Source organism: Hyperolius riggenbachi, chromosome 1 (assembly GCF_040937935.1).
Source record: "Hyperolius riggenbachi isolate aHypRig1 chromosome 1, aHypRig1.pri, whole genome shotgun sequence".
NCBI classification, from domain to species: domain Eukaryota; kingdom Metazoa; phylum Chordata; class Amphibia; order Anura; family Hyperoliidae; genus Hyperolius; species Hyperolius riggenbachi.
In genome coordinates this window covers 366,035,523-366,056,969 of record NC_090646.1, presented here as the reverse complement: position 1 = coordinate 366,056,969, position 21,447 = coordinate 366,035,523, and the positions used below count along the sequence as shown (strand labels likewise).

General features: G+C 45.7%; 1 protein-coding gene across 6 annotated transcripts in view; it reads right to left on the bottom strand.

Moving 5' to 3' along the window:
* LOC137551098 (solute carrier family 49 member A3-like) overlaps positions 1-21,447 on the bottom strand; it is a 214,069-nt gene that overhangs the window by 52,966 nt on the left and 139,656 nt on the right. For 3 of the 6 annotated variants that reach the window (XM_068271317.1, XM_068271323.1, XM_068271319.1), the window contains exon 2: positions 1,156-1,220. The exons of 1 other annotated variant lie outside the window; for it this stretch is intronic. The gene's annotated coding sequence lies outside the window, so the exon portion shown is untranslated. Of the gene's footprint in view, positions 1-1,155; positions 1,221-14,964; positions 15,057-21,447 lie in introns of those variants that run through there. 2 more of the 6 variants (XM_068271318.1, XM_068271320.1) reach the window with 2 other exon arrangements.

Genomic DNA, 21,447 nt, shown 5'->3' with positions numbered 1-21,447 from the left:
TCAACAATCAGATTCTCTCTGTGTGCTGAAACAGATCGTTACATAGGATACATAAGAACCTTCACAGGTATATTTTAACAGATAGGTTTGGGCCCAGTGACATAGTTAATTTGGTTGAAAAAAAGACATTTGTCCTTTAAGTTCAACCAGAAGGAAAACAAACAAACAAAAAAAAACCCACCATCCTCAACCCGCACATATCCCAGTTGATCCAGGGGATAAGGCAGTTAATATTCTAGTTAATATCACTTAATTTTTTGGAGTCATTGCCTTTAACCACTTCAGCCATTTTACCTTAATGCCAAAAGCCATTTTTACCTGTCAACACTCCTCCCATTCATTTGGCCATAACTTTATCACTTCTTCTCATACTTGAATGATATATATCTTTTTTTTTTCTTTTTTTTGCCACTAAATAGGCGTTTTGTGGGTGATACTTATTTTCAATAATTACTTTATTTTCTATGCATTTTATAGGCAAATACAAGAAAAAGAGGCAATACAAGAAAGTAATGTTAAAACTAACAAATTTTATTTGCCCATTGGTCCAGGCTATCACAACATTTAAATTATGTCCCTAGTATAATGTACTCCAACTCAAGGACCGGCACCACACTGCAGGATGTAAGCTCAATTACTTTATTCCATCATGACAGCAACAACAGACGCTGTTTCGGCCTTACAAGGCCTTTATCAAGTTGCAAAGGTCATCAAACAACATGTGCACATATCACCTTTATATATACAAGTACACACCCACCAAAGGTGTGTATAACCCAATCCTGGCAGCGGATGAGTAGTGGACCTGATGGGAGACTGAAAACGGACCACAAGGCCAATCAGACTACTCAAATTTAAATGTAAACTCACCATTCGGTAAACAAGCGTGTAAGCCGCCGCTCTAATGCCACCCAATACGGCGCACGGACGCTCAACGGTACTGTGCAGTCCCTCCGCATCACGGAAGTGCCCAGACCAAAACAGCGCGTCACGTGTCTAAACCACATGACAGCGCTGCACCAATCCTAGCGCCCACACGTCCTCCAATGGGGACAGAGCCGCTCCAGCGTAGTAGCGGTGGGAGGTGCGGCGTGGATACGTTGCCATGGTGACCCATACACATATACACATCAATACAATGCCGCACATACTCACAACCAACTGCCCGCTGGATTAAAGGCCACCGCTGTGTCACTCCTCATCCGCTGTCAGGTATACCCCTACAAGGATTAAAAATAAAAGGTTAAAAACATAGAAATCAAGTAATAAAAGAGATACATCCATAATCAAAAAAGGAGCACATACAGGATTAGGAGCTGAGGATAAATCTACCAAACGTTATTATATGCAAAAATTTAGATCATATTCTCTGTTTAGGCCTGCTCCACCCATAGCACCCAGACGTCTAATCCACCCAGCCTCTCTACGTAGCAGTTCCCTAGTTCTATCCCCACCTCTCCACCCTGGGGGTACACCATCTATCACGGTAACTCTCAGTTGTGAAACACTGTGGTTGAATGCTGTAAAATGTTCAGCCACAGCCTGCCCCGTAGTTGAATGTCTAATAGCTGTTTTATGTGAAGATATACGACTTTTTAAACTTTGTGTGGTCATACCACATATATGCTACTGCAGGGGCATTTAATCAGATACACGACATATGATGAATCACATGTGTATCTACCGCGAATCTGATAAGTCCTACCCGAGGTGGGATGTTGAAAGGTATTGCCCCGTGCCACATTGCCACACATGTGGCATGACAAGCACGGGAACATACCGGATCTGCCAGATGAATTCTGGATAGTGGAACTCGAACGTTTACGTAATTTGTCCCTCACTGTAGGTGCTCGCCGAAAGGACATAAGGGGAGGATACCGGACGGTACCCTAGGTAGTCCATCACGCAAAATGTGCCAGTGTTTACGTAGACTTCTTGCTACCATATCACTGCACGTGCTATACGTGGAAACAAACGGAACACGTGCCGAACATCTAGTTCTTGATCTACGTGAGGGTATCGTAATATCCAGTGTCTCCACTGGATATCCCCTGGCACGAAATTTGTGTGCCAGTTCCATTTTACGAGTTTCACACACTCCAGGTTCACTGACAATCCTATTAACTCTCATAAATTGACTTCGTGGGATACTTTTCTTTACCCCCTCCGGGTGACAACTAGAGAAATGTAATGTGGAGTTCCTATCCGTGGGCTTAGAGTAAAGATCGGTGGAAATCCCATCGACCCCACGGTATACCCAAACGTCCAAAAAGGATACACCATTGTCATCACATTCCGCCTTGAGCCTAATGGGCGGACACTGCTCATGGACCTGTTGAATAAATGCGTCTAATGTAGAACGTGGCCCCCTCCACACGCAAAAAATATCATCTATATATCGCCACCAGCAAACAGAATGCTGGCGGAACAATGGGTTGAGGTACACAAACGTTTCCTCATATAATCCCATGTAAAGGTTTGCGTAGGAGGGGGCCACGTTCGATCCCATGGCAGTGCCTCGTAGTTGGCCAAAGAACCGCCCCTTATGCTCAAAATAGTTGTAATGCAAGACAATCTTAAGCAACTTGATCAGGAATCTACGCTGATCCTCCGTACAGTCTGTGTGTGTCATGATGTACCAGTCGACAGCCTCCACACCCCCATCATGTGGGATGGAGGTGTAGAGGCTCTCCACATCCAATGTAACGAAAAACATATCACTCTCCATGGGGGGCAGGGAGTGGAGCCTGTCCAAAAACATCCCAGTGTCTTTTAAATAAGAGTCAATAGACTGTACAATTGGCTGAAGTAACCTGTCCAGATATTGAGCCAGGGGGACAAAGACAGAGCCCACTCCAGCCACAATCGGGTGCCCAGGTGGGCAATCAAGAGTCTTATGTATCTTGGGTAGAACATAAAATTGTGGCGTGGAGGGCCTCTGCCGTTGTAAGAATCGACATAAATCATCATCAACCAGGTTCTTGACCACCGCCATCTGTAACAACCTGGCAATAGAACGTTGCACATGTGGCAGTGGATCACCAGACAACACAACATAAACATCAGAATCAGACAGCTGTCTCTCAATCTCTTGATCGTATTGCAGGCGATCCATGACAACTACAGCCCTGCCCTTATCCGCGGGGCATATAATGATATCCTGGTTGTCATGGAGAGACCGCAATGCCATATGTTCTGCCTGCGAGAGATTCTTATTGACACGAAAGTGACCACCTCTAAAATCCTTCTCAAGCTGTATTAAATCATCACTGACTTTCTGAACATACATGTCTATAAGTGCATGACTGGGAGGTCTAAAAGTACTAGAATTCCGTAAACCAGAGTCCCTCAAGGATAACCTAACAATCAGGATTCCTCAGAGGTGGTATATTACTAAAGAACTGCTTAAGTTTCAAAGTCCGAAAAAAACGGTGTAAGTCCTGTTCTAATTGGAAGAAATCAGGCAAATTTGTCGGGCTAAAGGATAGTCCATAATTCAGAACTTGTTTCTCTAGCTCAGTCAAGGCATAGGATGAAATATTTACCACAAGTGTTTCTTGAATTAGTGACCCCTCCTGGGTCTGAGGTTCATAACCTTCATTGGTGGCTTGCCTTTTGGACCTCCACCTGCGGCCCCCCCGTCTCCTCCTACGTCTTGGGGGTGAGCCAGGGAAGCTTCTCTAGGTGTATTAGCTTCATCAGAGGACCCCGTACCAGAAGCTCCACCCCCAGGGCGCCGTCTCGATAGAGCCCTCCTGGGTCGTCGTTGAAACTTATGGGGAGATGATGGAGTAGCCTTCTGCCAGGGATAGACATATCCAGTCTCATAATCTGCCTTATCACGATTAAATGTAATGCGTTTTCCTTCTTCCAAAGATTTTGTAAATGATTCCATTTTCTTATCCACGGACTCCATATAATTTTTGAACTCCTCCTCAGACAGATGTTCTTTAATAGATCTCTTAATTTCATTATTTTTAGCCGTCAATATTGGGATCTCATTCTGGATCCGGACTATGGTGTGTAGCATGGCGTCGTATGACGCCTTATTCCAGATTCTTTCCCATATACTGCAGAATTCCACATCAGTAGAGAACATTAGTGGGGCAACATGTGCTCTTACCCCCCTTGGTATTCTCCTGGCTCTGCAGTAATCCGCCAAAGTTTTGGCATGTAGATCTAGGCTGATCAAGGTTTTATAACAGGATTCAAACTCTGTCTGTAAGGGTTTCACATCCTAGTATAATGTATGGCGACAATATATTAGTATGTAGATAGTATGCCCTCCAACACAGCATGTGCAGATAGTATCCCCTTCAACACAGCATGTGCAGATAGTATGCCCTCCAACACAGCATGTGCAGATAGTATGCCCTCCAACACAGCATGTGCAGATAGTATGCCCTCCAACACAGCATGTGCAGATAGTATGCCCTCCAACACAGCATGTGCAGATAGTATGCCCTCCAACACAGCATGTGCAGATAGTATGCCCTCCAACACAGCATGTGCAGATAGTATGTCCTCCAACACAGCATGTGCAGATAGTACGCCCCCCAACCCAGCATGTGCAGATAGTATGCCCTCCAACACACCAAGTGCAGATAGTATGCCCTCCGACACAGCATGTACAGATACAGACACGTAACTAGGGGGGGTTGGGGTAGGAACTAGGGGGGGGGGGGGTCGGGGTAGGACACGTGCCCCGGGGCGCTAGGTCTCCGAGGGCGCCCTGCTGAGCTGCAGGTTTTTTTTGTTTTTTTTTGGGAGGGGAGCAGCGCAGAGAAGAGGGAGAGCTGTGGGAAGCGGTGGAGAAGGGGGGCCATCTCCTTAGGGGGCTCTCCATCCCTCGCTCTCCCCTCCACAACTAATGTCCGGGTGGCTGGCGCAGCGGGCGGGACTTACCTCCGTCTCGCTCCAGCGCCGGAATTTCGGGTCTTGTAGCCGCTGCTCTGGACCAGACCAGAGTAGCGGCAAATCCATTCCGCGCTGCGACGAGACAGAGGTAAGTTCCGCCCGCCGCTGCCAGCCACCCGGACATTAGTTGTGGAGGGGAGAGCGAGGGAGGGAGAGCCCCCTAAAGTGAGGGAAGGGGGGGGAGACGTCCGCCCTTCTCCACTATGCCCATAGCTCTCCCTCCACTGCGCTGCTCCCCTCCTGCTGGGGCGGACACCTGTCTACCTATTCTGGGACATATACCCCTGCCTACATATACTGGGGACATATACCCCCTGACTACATATACTGGGGACATATACCCCCTGACTACATATACTGGGGACATATTATACCCCCTGACTACATATACTGGGGACATATTATACCCCCTGACTACATATACTGGGTACATATACCCCTGGCTACATATACTGGGCACATATACCCCTGCCTACATATACTGGGGACATATACCCCTTGACTACATATACTGGGCACATATACCCCCTGACTACATATACTGGGCACATATACCCCTGGCTACATTTACTGGGCACATATACCCCCTGACTACATATACTGGGCACATATACCCCCTGACTACATATACTGGACACATATACCCCTGACTACATATACTGGGCACATATACCCCTGACTACATATACTGGGCACATATACCCCCTGACTACATATACTGGGACATATACCCCTGGCTACATATACTGGGCACATATACCCCTGACTACATATACTGGGCACATATACCCCTGCCTACATATACTGGGGACATATACCCCCCTTACTACATATACTGAGGACATATACCCCCTGACTACATATACTGGGCACATATACCCCTGCCTACATATACTGGGGACATATACCCCCTGACTACATATACTGGGCACATATACCCCTGGCTACATATACTGGGCACATATACCCCTGCCTACATATACTGGGGACATATACCCCCCGACTACATATACTGGGCACATATACCCCCTGACTACATATACTGGGCACATATTATACCCCTGGCTACATATACTGGGCACATATACCCCTGCCTACATATACTGGGCACATATACCCCTGGCTACATATGCTGGGCACATATACCCCTGGCTACATATGCTGGGCACATATATCCCTGGCTACATATACTGGGCACATATACCCCTGCCTACATATACTGGGCACATATACCCCTGCCTACATATACTGGGCACATATACCCCTGCCTACATATACTGGGCACATATACCCCCTGACTACATATACTGGGCACATATCATACCCCTGGCTACATATACTGGGCACATATCATACCCCTGGCTACATATACTGGGCACATATCATACCCCTGGCTACATATACTGGGCACATATACCCCTGCCTACATATACTTGCACATATACCCCTGGCTACATATACTGGGCACATATACCCCTGGCTACATATACTGGGCACATATACCCCTGGCTACATATACTGGGGACATATACCCCTGGCTACATATACTGGGGACATATACCCCTGGCTACATATACTGGGGACATATACCCCTGGCTACATATACTGGGCACATATATCCCTGACTAAATATACCCCTGACTATATATACTGAGCACATATTATACCCCTGGCTACATATACTGGGCACATATACCCCTGGCTACCTGTTCTGTGGACATATACCCCTGACTACATATACTGGGCACATATACCCCTGCCTACATATACTGGGGACATATACCCCCCTTACTACATATACTGGGGACATATACCCCCTGACTACATATACTGGGCACATATACCCCTGGCTACATATACTGGGCACATATACCCCTGGCTACATATACTGGGCACATATACCCACTGACTACATATACTGGGGACATATTATAAGCCTGCCTAAATATACTGGGCACATATACCCCCTGACTACATATACTGGGCACATATACCCCCTGACTACATATACTGGGGACATATTATACCCCTGACTACATATACTGGGCACATATTATACCCCTGGCTACATATACTGGGCACATATACCCCTGGCTACATATACTGGGCACATATACCCCTGCCTACATATACTGGGCACATATACCCCTGCCTACATATACTGGCACATATACCCCTGGCTACATATACTGGGCACATATACCCCCTGACTACATATACTGGGCACATATCATACCCCTGGCTACATATACTGGGCACATATACCCCTGGCTACATATACTGGGCACATATACCCCTGCCTACATATACTGGGCACATATACCCCTGGCTACATATACTGGGCACATATACCCCTGGCTACATATACTGGGCACATATCCCTGACTACATATACTGGGCACATATACCCCTGGCTACATATACTGGGGACATATACCCCTGGCTACATATACTGGGCACATATATCCCTGACTAAATATACCCCTGACTATATATACTGGGCACATATTATACCCCTATAAAAACCAGGAAATTTGCGCTGCCTCACAGTCCACTAAATAGTACAGGATCAACCCAGAAAACAGTTCTTGTCCTTGTAGCCACCTCCGGCGTAGTTGCTCGTTCTCAGTCAACCTCAGACAGAAGAAAAAACAAGAAGAAAATTCATCTCATAGCCTGTCAATAGAAGACTTGATCCTCCACCAGCTAAGGCCCGTGTGGTATTTAGGGGGTAACACCTTCTTCCTGTGCTCCACCACCCGCAGGGATTACCCTCACCTTTAGCTGTAGCTGCCCAGACCTCACAGACAGCAATCAGCGCACAAAGGTAACCACCCAGTCCTGGCTTCTCCTTGCTTCAGACCAGTAGGATTACTCTCAATTCCAGTTGTATATAAAGAGAATTAGAGATCCATCATTGCGTAGGCTGTTAATGTAATTAATCCGATGGGACCAAACCACTAGTCACTATATCACCGTGCCTATGGATCTATATGGGCCACCTCCAGGACACACACGTGTGCTACCACCTAACAGGACCGTGCTCACCTGTAACAAATGCTGCCCCAGTCATAGACAGCCACACAGCACTTTATGGTGAGCGGTCCACCTTGATTTGCGGATATGTTCCTTTCACTCATACAGCTCACTGCAACTAACAAGCTTGATATGGTGTAAAACCGTTTAATAAGAACAGTATAAAAAGAGTACTACTCACAAGCATAAAAGGATTCAAGCATATAATAAAAAGAGATCATGAGGACGTCTCCTCCATGCACTGCGACCTCCTGTCCGTTTAGCCACGCCCAACGCGTTTCGTCTAACGACTCATCAGGGGCTCATACTGGGAACATATACCCCTGGCTACCTGTTCTGTGCACATCTCTACCCCTGGCTACCTGTTCTGGGGACATCTATACCGCTGGCCACCTATTCTAGGGACATCTATACTGCTGGCCACCTATTCTGAGGACATCTATAGACCTGGGGCTACCTATTTTTGGGGAACCACTGCTGTCGGATTGAGTGTATTTTGGGGAACTGCTGCCAGGTGAGAGGTGTCTACCATATTAAGGGGGCATTCTGCCTATTTATGTGAAATGCTGTGTTTATGTGCCTCATGACTGCTGAATTTGTCTTGTTGGGGGCCTCATGGTTACTGAATTTGTCTTGTTGGGGGCCTCAAGATCGCTGAATTTGTCGTGTTGGGGGCCTCTTGATTGCTGAATTTGTCTTGTTGGGGGCTTCTTGATTGCTGAATTTGTCTTGTTGGGGGCCTCATGATTGCTGAGTTGGTCATGTTGGGGGCCTCATGATTGCTGAATTTGTCTTGATGGGGGGGGGGGGGGCTCATGATTGCTGAATTTGTCTTGGAACATGCTGGAAGGTACATACTGAGGGCGGGAGGGTGGGTGAGCGTGAGCCTGCTAACTTCCTGTACATTTGGTTCCACCCATTACCACGCCCACATGTGTGGCCACGCCCCTTTTTGGCGCAGGGCAGCCTTCACCTTAGGGGGCGCATTTATAGTATTTGTCCCCGGGCGCTGAAAGCCCTAGCTACGCCTCTGTGCAGAAAGTATCCCCTCCAACACAGCATGTGTAGATAGAATGCCCTCCAACACAGCATGTGCAGATAGTATGCCCTCCAACACAGCATGTGCAGATAGTATGCCCTCCAACACAGCATGTGCAGATAGTATCACCCCCAACACAGCATGTGAAGATAGTATGCCCCCCAACACAACAAGTGCAGATAGTATGCCCCTCCAACAGAGCATGTGCAGATAGTATCCACCCCCCTCCCCAATACAGCAAAGTGCAGATAGTATGCCCGCCAACACAGCATGGTGCAGATAGTAATCCCCCCCCCCCCCCAACACACGCAAGTGCAGATAGTATGCACTCCAACACAGCATGTGCAGATAGTATGCCCTCCAACACAGCATGTGCAGATAGTATGCCCACCAACACAGTATGTGCAGATAGTATCCCCCCAACACAGCATGTGTAGGTAGTATGCCCCCCAACACAGCAAGAGCAGATTAGTATGCCCTCCAACACAGCATGTGCACATATTATGCCCACTGCTATAGTATGCCCACTGTATAGTCTGTATAGTATGATCTCCAACAATGCACGATATGTATCACCTCCATAGTATGCCCCCAACACAGCATGTGCAGATAGTATGGTCCTCCAACACAGCATGTGCAGATAGTATGCCCCCCCCAACAGCATCAGAAAGGTGCGGATAGTATACCCTCCAACAATACAGCATGTTGCTGATAGTATGCCCTCCAACACAGCAAGAGCGAGATAGTATCCCCCCCCCCCAAACACAGCATGTGCAGATAGTATCCCCCCCCCCCAACACAGCATGTGCACATAGTATGCCCATTGTATGCCCACTGTATAGTATACCCACTGTATAGTATGTCCTCCAACAATGCAGATAGTATCCCCTCCAACAAAGCATGTGCAGATAGTATGCCCTCCAACGCAGCATGTGCAGATAGTATGCCCTCCAACGCAGCATGTGCAGATAGTATGCCCCCCAACACAGCAAGTGCAGATAGTATGCCCCCAACACGCGTACGAGAGAGAACGGCGCCGGAGACTTGGGCGCAGGACACAGCCAGTATATGGCTGATCCTGCTGCCGCACAAGTCCGGGCCGTGTTAATTACTATTCCCCCTCCAGGCCGACATGGATAGTGGGGGAATGAAATAATTCGGATTCCAGCAATCGCTGGAATCCGAATTATTGTTTTAAAAGCAACTTCAGGTCCGTCTTCTGACGGCGCTGAAGTTACTCCCTGTGCCTGCAATAGCCGTAGTTCCTATTACGGCCTATGGTGGCGCCGGCTGCGCCCAAGTCTCCTGCGCTGCTGCGCCCAAGTCTCCAGCGCTGGATTTACCGTGTGCGCCCCAACACAGCATGTGCAGGTAGTATGCCCTCCAACACAGCATGTGCAGGAAGTATGCCCTCCAACACAGCATGAGCAGATAGTATCCCCCCCCCCCCCCCCAACACAGCATGTGCAGATAGTATCCCCCCCAACACAGCATGTGCAGCTATTATGCCACCAACACAGTGCAGATATTGTGACCCTAACATAGCAAGTCATATGTTAGCAATAATGTCACCCAATGACCTGCAAAATCCTGCAGCACAATCTCTCACCATTACACACACACACGATCTCTGTAGAAACATATACAGCACAACCCATAAAGAAAACCTGCATTGAAAAAAACCTCCCTTGGGGGTACTCACCTAGGGTTGGGGGAGGCCTCCGGACCCTATTGAGGCTTCCCCCGTCCTCCTCGGTCCCACGGCGGCGGAGATAAAGCTCACCGAACAGTGAGGATGTAAATATTTACCTTCCCGGCTCCAGTGCAGGCGCAGTATCGGCTCTCCGCCTCGGAGATAGGCGGAAATAGCCGACCGCTGTTGGGCTGCTCTACTGCGCAGGTGCAAGTCTCCTGCGCAGTAGATCAGACCCGACAGAGATTGGCTATTTTTGCCTATTTCTGTGTGGAAAGCCACAACAGCGCCCCCGCTGGAACCAGGAAAGGTAATTAAATCAGCGCTTATCAGGCTTGTCGAAGGAGGATTCTGGGACACTTCAGGGGAGCCAGCGCTGGGCTGCCTGCAGCTACAGCGGAGGGGGAAGCCTCATTGGGACCCTGAGGCTTCCCCCTCCCGAGGTGATTACCCACCAGGGGAACGTTTTTTGATACAGGTTCTCTTTAATCTCTGTTTCACAAAGTAACCATAACATTCCTGCACATTACAAACTTTTTCCTTTTCTTCTTTGAAGATGATTCCTATTGGTTACTGTTACAGTTATTGTTCTGTGTAGTTTTACTTTCAGTTGTTTGGAATTTTGTACTGGCTTTTTTCTTATAAGCATCATTAATAATATTAGTACAGGGTCACTTGTTGACTAAACATTGAGAGTACTTAAAAATAATTTTCAAAATGCGGCTGTATACTTAACGCTATTAACCCGGTTTGTTTAACATGTCTTCCGCTAATAAAAATGTTTTGAAAACAACATATATGTAATTATGCTTGTTACAAGTCATCCCCTACACCCAGTAACCCAGAAGCCAGCGAATGACTGCTTTCTGGCTTACATGTGGAAGAGTGGTGCCAGAACTGCTATTCTATATGCGGGCCACCAATATTCAAAGATGCAACAGACCGCATCTATAAGTAATACATTTTGTGTTTGGGGGCTGGTAAAAAAGCCTCAGGGGGCCGCATTCGGCCCACGGGCCTTAGTTTGAGGACCACTGGTTTATACTATAAATACAAATCCAGAGTTGAGAAACTAAATCATTTATCCACGTTTCACTATGTACCATATCTCACAAAAGTGGGTACACCTCTCACATTTTTCTAAGTATATTATAATATCTTTTCATGAGACAATAGTAAAGATATGCCATATATGTAGTCAGTGTACAGCGTATATATAAGCGTATAAGCGTGTACATTTGCTGTCCCATCAAAATGACTCAACACACAGTCATTATTGTTTAAACCTCTGGCAACAAAAATAAGTGCACCCCTATGAAGAATGTCCCAATCATGCCCAAAGTGTCAATATTTTGGGTGCCCACCATTATTTTCCAGCACTGCCTTAATGCTTTTGTGCATGGAGCTCACAAGCATTTCACAGGTTGCCACTGAAATCTTTTTCCAGTCCCCACGATGAAACTGGTTGATGTTAACCACTTCACCACTGAGGGGTTTTACCCCCTGACCACCAGAGCAATTTTCACCTTTCAGCGCTCCTTCCATTCATTCGTCTATAACTTTATTATTACTTATCGCAATGAAATGAACTATATCTTGTTTTTTTCGCCACCAATTAGGCTTTCTTTAGGTGGGACATTATGCCAAGAATTATTTTTTTCTAAATGTGTTTTAATGGGAAAATAGGAAAAATGTGGGGGAAAAAATAATTATTTTTCAGTTTTCGGCCATTATAGTTTTTAAATAATGCATGCTACTGTAATTAAAACCCATGAAACGTATTTGCCCTTTTGTCCCGGTTATAAAACCATTTAAATTATGTCCCTATCACAATGTTTGGCGCCAATATTTTATTTGGAAATAAAGGTGCATTTTTTTCAGTTTTGCGTCCATCCCTAATTACAAGCCCATAGTTTATAAAGTAACAGTGTTATACCCTCTTGACATAAATATTTAAAAAGTTCAGTCCCTAAGGTAACTATTTATGTATTTTTTTAATTGTAAATTTTTTAATTTTTTTTTAATTACAAAAAAAAAAAAATGGGGAGTGTGGGAGGTAATGAGTTAATTTTATGTGTTAAAAGTCATTTATTTGTATGTTAAAAAATGTTAGGGTGTAGTTTACTATTTGGCCACAAGATGGCCACAGTAACTTTTTGTTTTAATGCGACCTCCAAGCTTCCTTCCGGAAGCTTGGAGGAAGTATAATGAGCATGGACACGTGAGTTTTTTCTCACAATGAACGCGTTGCCCATAGGAGAGCAGCTGATCATTGCAGGGCTTAGATCAACGAACGGGAATGGATTTTCCCGTTCATTGATCTCTGGGCGAGCGGGCGGCGGTGGTTTTACTAGCGGCGGGCGGCGTGTTTACGAGCGGGAGCGCGGGCAGCGTCGGGAACGCGGAAAGTACGTGTTTCTCCGTCCCTGGTTTTTAAAGGATGGAAAAAGGGGCGGAGAAATACGTACGCGCGGGGGTAAAGTGGTTAAAGACCCCACAATCCAGCTGCTAGAATTAACTTACTCAAGATGGTCACCATGCCACAATTGCTATATATTCTACATAATGCTCCTGTTTGGCTGCATCTTAAACTATTTAAAGTGAACCTTAAGTGAAAAAAAAAAACGAGTTCTACTCACCTGGGGCATTCCTCAGCCCCCTGCAGCTGATCGGTGCCCTCGGCGTGTCTCTCCGATCCTCCTGGTCCCGCTGGTGATCACTTCCGGTTTCGCTGTCAGGACCCGACAGGCTGGTAACGCGAGTGATTCTTCGCGTTCCCAGCAACAATAGCTCCCTCTATGTTGCTATAGCAGCATAGAGAGCTGCTATAGCAACATAGAGGGAGCTATTGTTGCTGGGAACGCGAAGAATCACTCGCGTTACCAGTCTGTCGGGTCCTGACGACGAAACCGGAAGTGGTCGCCGGCGGGACCAGGATGATCGGAGAGACACGCCGAGGGCACCGATCAGCTGCAGGGGGCTGAGGAATGCCCCAGGTGAGTAGAACTCGTTTTTTTTTTCACTTAAGTGCCTCTTTAAAGCTATTGAAAAAATATCCATTGAAATGTTTAGAAGGGTGGCAACGAGATTTTGGTGATATGACTGGGGAGGAATGGGAGGATATACTTCAGACCGTACCTTTAACCTCTACCAATGCTACACAAAAATTATCCCAACTTTCTATAATTCATAGGAACTACTTAACTCCCAAAAAATTACACAGTATGGGCTTGAGGGAAGATCCCTTAAGTGCTAGATGCATGAGAGACCATGGGGACCTTCTGCACATGTTATGGAAATGTCTAAAATTGCATAGGTACTGGGGGGAGGTATTTGACACTTTAGACACTGTCACTTGCTCTGCCATTTAGAGAACTAAAACCTGCGTTTTGGTTTATTATCTGAATATGGCAGAACATATGCAATTAAAGGGGACCTGAAGTAAGAGGTATCATTGTTATCCCAATGGTAAAATCGAATATTTAAAGAAAGCCAGAGGCGGGCTCATAAAATAAAATAAAAACTAGGCTGATCCGAGGGGGCGGAGTAGATCAGGTAGCCGCCAAAACCGCTGCTCTAGCCCACTTTTTTTTGCGATCTCTGGGTCATGACGCTGCAAGCAGAGATTAGTGTGTCTTTTATTCACAGCTGCAGGGAGGTAAGAAAGCGGCAGGGGGCGTGGCCAGGGAGAGAACTGCCTAATGGCAGCTCTGGAAAGCCTGCAGGAATGCCCCTAGTGGGTGTTTTGAGCAGTGAATCCTTCTCCCCCATATTTACCTCCGAGATAGCGACAAATAATGTTACTAATTTCAGGGGACAGAGAGCGGCGGTGGAGGGACACAGAGGCATGTCATGAGGCAGAGAACATGCCTCTGAACGGGTTCTCTTTAAAGGAATTGATTCCTATTCAAATCAGAGTGTTCAAATCTGTAGGGGATCGAATGGAACATTTAATGTGTATGGGCACCTTTAAAAAGACTCAATCTTGCTGAGCTAAAATATATTATTATTATTAATTTATACAGTACCAGCATATACCGTGGTGCTGTACAAAGTAAGAAAAGCAAACATGGGGTAAATAATAATATAGACAATGGTATACACCAGATACAGACACTGATACAAAATACAGAATTGGTAATTACAGTGTCAAATGTAACTTGATGAATAAAATGTAAGAAACAAAATGACTAACAAATTCCAAGACACAAAATAGCCCTGCACTTGGGAGCGTACAATCTAAAGGCAAACTTACAATCTAAATATATGAACTACTGACCTTTTTAATCCATCCCCTGCTCTTGGAAGCTGTTCTCTTCCAGGCAAGAGTTTTATGACTGTAATACCATATCAGTTAAAGGAATAGAATCAGGCTGGGTCCTGACGGGAGTGAAACTGTCACCTACATACCTGAATAGTTAAATCTTTCAGGCAGAAAAAGAAGAAAAGGAACACAGACTAGTTATTCGTATGCTTGGCAATGTAAATACACATCTATCTCAGGCTCGCACACATGTGAAACTTTTCCGCCAAACTATTGTGCAAACTTAGTCTTTTGGACGATAGTTGGGGTGTGTATGTATGACAAATGACTAGAACAGTGACTGAGCCGGTTTGCCTGATCCAACCGACGGATCAACTCACACGACTATGACTGTTGGTCCTGTCGTCGGGTTGGTCATGCCATGTTTTTGGACGTGTGTACTGATCTGCCTAGCAGCGTCATATCCGATCTCCCGCCCGATCGTTTCCGCGCTCGATTCTGAACGGGAGACAATGAAAAATGAGAAGGAAAACGAGCGGAAGATAAGAGAATCGCCCGCGGAATCGAGCGGGGAATCAATCGGGCGGCAGAATCAAGCCGCAGAAACGCACTGTGTATTCCCAGCATTAAATACCTTCATGTTGATAATTATCATTGAAGAGAACCTGTACTGAGTAAAAATATTTAAAACAAACACATGAGGTAACTTCAAATGAACATTACATAGTTACCTTGCCATCAGTTCCTCTCAGAAGCTCACCATTTTCTTCTGACAATGATCCCTTCCAGTTCTGACAATATTTTGTCAGATCTGAAATATATCACCTGCTGTCAGTAAAATATGAGTTGCTGTCAGTTATAGCTGAGAGGAAAACTGATGTACCAGGTAATGTCCATGTTTCCCTATGGCTCAAGTGGGCGATGTTACAGTTTAACTGTGTGCTGACCAGAAAGCTGTTATGGGTAATGGCCATTTTCAAAATGGACGGAAAATTCCCTTGATCACAGTGAACAAACAGAACGCGGGACAGGAGAAAGACACTGAGGAGTAGACTACATGGAAGGTAAGTATGACTTGTGTATGCTTATTTTGACTTTTAATTTTCAGTTCAGGTTTTCTTTAAGCAAAGTCAATTTTGTTTGCTCTTTTGCAAGAGTGAATAAATGGTGCTAAACCACAGCAGTGATTTACTAGAGGGGAAGTACAGTGAACTGAATCTCTTTTGGCTTGAAATACGTAGTCATGTGCAGAGGAGTTGTTATTTTTGTTTTAAATGTCCTGCACACAACTGATATTTGACATGAATTTGTTAACTTCTCTTTACTGCACTTTTCCTTTACTACAATCACCACATTTTACTTTACTGCACTCACCTATCAACAACCCCCCCCCCCCTCCCCCATGTACTAATCTGCTCAATAATATCAGATGGGAACTCACTGCCCATACAATTGTATGAGCATGCTCACATCTCTGCACTGTAATGGATTGCATTATCCCCCGTCACTGTACGCAGGGCATTGCTGGATAATATGTGCAAATACTGGCTCCAGTCCTGCCAGTGCCACTATCAGGGGCGTTCCTAGGTTCCTTGGAGATCGGGGGCACCTGTGGGCACAAGGTGAGGGAGAAGAAATGGGCGTGGTCATACAGTGAGTGGGTGTGGCCATGGGTGGGGCCAAATTTACATGAACTTAGCAGCGGTGTAAGCTACAGATAATGGGCCTGCCCATCAAAATATTGGATGGAGCCCCCTGTCCTTTATTTAAATAAGTGACAATCAGTATAGGCATAGATCAAAGATGTATACGCACATACAATTTTGAATGGTCAATCACTGACCAATGTTACCACCCCCATGCAGTAGGTGGGCCAACAGACAATGAATTTGATGAACAGAGTTAAAATTGGCTAATCAAAATTGTATGTGTGTACCAGACTTTAAAGCTACATACTGAAAGTAGCAGGGATAAGCACACACTGCAGCTAGTTTACTATCAGTACACGCACAGAGTAACAGCTTATACAGTACATACTGGAGGTAGCAAAGATCAGCACATACTGCAGCTAGTTTACTATCAGTACAGTCACAGAGTAACAGCTTATACTGTACATACTGGAGGTAGCAGAGATCAGCATACACTGCAGCTAGTTTACTGAAAGTACAGGCACAGAGTAACAACGTATACTGTACGTAAGGGATGTAGCAGAGATCAGCACACACTGCAGCTAGTTTACTATTAGTCCAGGCACAGAGTAGCAGCTTATTCTGTACATACTGGAGGTAGCAGAGATCAGCATACACTGCAGCTAGTTTACTATAAGTACAGACACAGTAACAGCTTATACTGCACATACTGGAGGTAGCAGAGGTCAGCACACACTGCAGCTAGTTTACTATCAGTACAGGCACAGAGTAACAACTTATTCTGTAAATACCAGGGGAAGCAGAGATCAGCACACACTGCAGCTAGTTTTCTGTCAGTATCGGCACTGAGTAACAGCTTATTCTCTACATAATAAGCAGAATAAGCTGTAGCAGATATAATCAGGGGGGATAGAGAGGAGGGAAGAGAGAGCCAAGAGGGGGAAGAGGAAAGAGAGGGTGGAGAGGGAGGAAAAAGAGGGTGGGGTGAGAGAGAGAGAGAGAAAAGAGGGAGGGGAGGAAAGACAGAGAGAAGAGAGAGAGGGGGCAGAGAGAAGAGAGAGAGGGGGCAGAAAAAAGAGGGGGGGAGGGCAGAAAGAAGAGAGAGGGGGGGGGCAAAGAGAAGAGAGAGAGAGTGGGACAGAGAGAAGAAAGAGAGGGGGCAGAGAGAAGAGAGAGGGGGACAGAGAGGAGAGAGAGAGAGGGGGGGACAGAGAGAGATGAGGGGCCAGAGGAGAGCGAGAGATGGGGGGGACCAAGAGGAGAGAGGGGGGCCCGGGCAGAGAAGAGAGAGAGGGGACAGAGAGGGGGGGACAGAGAGAAGAGAAAGAGGGAAGAGAGATAGGGGACAGAGAGAGGGGGCAGAGAGGGAGGAGAGAGGGCAGATAAAGAGGGGGCCGAGGGGGGGGGGGGGAAAGGAGAGAGAGAGGGGGGGGAGAGCTGAGAGAAAGGGGGAACTACTGGGCTGGCTGTGGCTGCAGTCCTGTTGTTGGTCTGCTGCTCCTCTACTGTCTGTGTTCGCCCCCAACCCCCATCCCTTGCAGTTGCCACCACTTACTTACTGTAAAGTTTGTAATTTTTTGCTGCTGGCTGCTTTCCTGGTGGTCTCTGTGGCACATCTGGTTGGCTGCACCTCCTTGTCCTCGGGCGGTCTGTGACTATGTGGGGAGTCTGGGGACCGAATCTGGCAGCGGCAGGCAAAGGAGGAAGCCAAGCTGAGGTGGAGATGTGGAGTGGCACTGGCACCTGAGGACAGTGGTGTGGTGGCTCTGGAGAACTGGAGACCGATCTGGCGGATGGCAGCCGAGCCGGGCAAGTTTGAAGTTAGGATGGCGCCATGCGGGGAGTCAGCAGCTGGCTAATTTGTTTTACAGTGGCGTGTGCAAGGGGCGGAGCTAATCTCTCCAACCCCCTGCCTTTCAATTAAATCTAATGCCCCCTGTCAGGTGCTCCGGCTGCTCCGCTCCTGATTGGACAGGGGGCGGATACTTGGAAGCCGGGAAGCCTATTAGCGCTGGCAATGTGTGGCGAGCGCCTCCCACAACATGGCGGCCGCCATGTTCAGCGATCGGCGGCCGCACGTCATATACGTGGCACGGGCCACGGACATATAGCGCTAGCGACGCCCCTGGCCACTATGAAAGTGGAGGAGGATACTTGATCTATAAAGTAATAATCAGGTGGATCTTTGCTTTATAAGTAAGGTAAATGCAGATATCAGTGTTAATGTCTTGCATACATTGAAAGTGGCAAACGGCGCTTAGGGAACCACTGCAGGAAATAAACATCATGCTTGAGAACATTAGTTTTTGACACATCGATTTTCATAGCAGCAACCCCGCAGTGGGTACTGTGGGTGAGCATCAGGGGCAGAGCTGGAACAAGGTCCTCCAGCACCCACAGCTGAGACACCAAAGTGCGCCCCTCCATTCCTCCCACTCCAGCCGTCACACACTGATTTCTATTAGACTTTTTTTTATAACATTGCATCATTCTTCAATATTTGCAGTTTACACACTACACTCAGCATTCTAAAGGATTTCACAGAGCAGGCCAACGACTTACTGAACTTTCCTCTGCAGAAAAAAACAAAATACAGTGACAGACAGTTGAGGAGATAAGCTTCAAAAGACAGAGCTCTCAGCAGTTGGAGAGATCAGTGGCTCTTTTGCAGAGATAACAACTGGAGTTTCTTAACTCTTCCTGTACTGAAAACAATATGAGACTCATATCTCCGCTGTTAATGTTTTATTTCTTAGCTGTACTACACATAAAAATCATATCATAAGTTTATTTTCACTTCAGATTCCCTTTAAACAATACAAGTTGCCTGGCTATCCTGCTGATCCTCTGCCTCTAATACTTTTAGCAATAGACCCTGAACAAGCATGCAGCAGATTAGGTGTTTCTGACATTATTGTCACATCTGACAAGATTAGCCACACACTTGTTTCTAGTGCTATCCAAACACTACTGCAGCCAATTAGATCAGCAGGGCTGCCAGACAACTGGTATTGTTTAAAAGGCAATAAATATGGCATCCTCCATATTTTTCTCACTTCAGTTGTCCTTTAAATTTGACTGCTTTTGCCACACGCTTGATTTGGGTGTGTGATTCTGACACTTACAGTATGATGCATAAAAGATCAGCAGGATTGCCAGGCATCTTGTATTGTTTGAGAGGAAATAATTATGGCAGCTTTCATATCTCTCTCACTTCAGTTGTCTTTTAAACCAGTATCTGAACATTTGGATGGCACAGTGGTGTAGTGGGTAGCACTCTCACTTTGAAGCACTGGGTCCTGGATTAATTCTGGTCAAGGACAATATTGGCATGGGGCTTGAATATTCTCCGTGTCTGCGTGGGTTTCCTCCCACATCCCAGAAACATACAGATAAGTTCATTGGTAGTACCCCCAAAAGTGTTCCTAAGCGATGACTGACATATTAGGTTTAGAATTCCACTCTTGTTTGTCACTTCCTAGGAAAGAAGCATATGGGCAAAAATAGCATAAATCTGAATTGCAATTCCAAGTATTTACTTGTTAATGGAGTTACGCTATGGTGCTGTTTTTATGTTTTATGTCAGGTGGATTAAAGCTTGGTGTTTAAACCTTTGGAGAGGAGCTGGTCTAATTTGTGGTTGAAGAATCGTTTGAGATATACAGAAAGCGCTAGATCCACCTGGTTGTTTGATATGGCTACAATCTGGTGAGCCCCTTCACTGTAGGTGGGGGGTCTGTATGTGTCACCACATAGAGTGTTGTCTCGGACTGGCTATACAAACACCTGGGTCCTTCGATCTTTACGTGACTTTAAATTGCAATACAGATTTATGCTATGTTAGCCCATATGTTCCTTTCCTAGGAAGTGACATACAGCAGTGGAGAGTGCAGGTGGAATACTAAACTTATTGTGACTGCTCCATCTGGAACTTTTTATCCTGCGAACCCATTACTGTGCATCTGAACATTTCATGGTGACAGGCACGGCCTTTTTAACTTAATAATTAGATGACTGACATATGACTATGGTAGGTGTTAGGTTGTGAGCCTCTCTGAGGGACAGTTCGGGACATGACTATATACTCTGTACAGCACTATGGAAGATTTCAGCGCTATATAAATAAAAATGACATGCTACACCTTTTCAGCAATTGTTACATAAATGAAGTTAGTTTTTTTTTTTCATTTTAAATCCAGATTACAAATAGGGTTTGATAGACAGCTATCTGCATGTTCGAAACTGCAATCTTTGAGTTGAGTTTGAAATAACTTTTAACTGTTCAAGTTGCCCTTGGCTAAATCCTGGCATGGTGAGGATATACTTGCTCATTCTGTGACAGCCACCTATTAATAATCCATAGTTTGACATAAAACATTTGAAACTTTACCATTAGATTAACTGTATATCTTATTACTCTAAGCCATGTTCTCATTAATACTGAAATTGGATTAAAAAGGCTTGAAATGTATTTGCTCTTCACTAATACATTTTTGAACAAGATAGTCCAGCTATGAATATTTTAAAGAATGATTACAGTCTGGTTGAGCTGTCAGGTCATCTTTGTATGCATACATAATAGAGACTACAATATGGTAAACAAATAAAATAGATCTACACATTTTCATGAATAAAGCAGCCAATGTGTAACTACATCTGTGGCAGTACCATGGAGCAAACGCTGTGCCAATCATATTGAATATACAAGGAAGGTAGGGGAGGGAACCAAATATACAGCAAACACAGACTTGCAAGGAATTGTAAACCATTTTCCTCAGTGGTTTCTCTGCCTCAGCTTTATCATTTATCAATTATAATACTGTATAAAGAAGCATGTTCTCTATTCCAT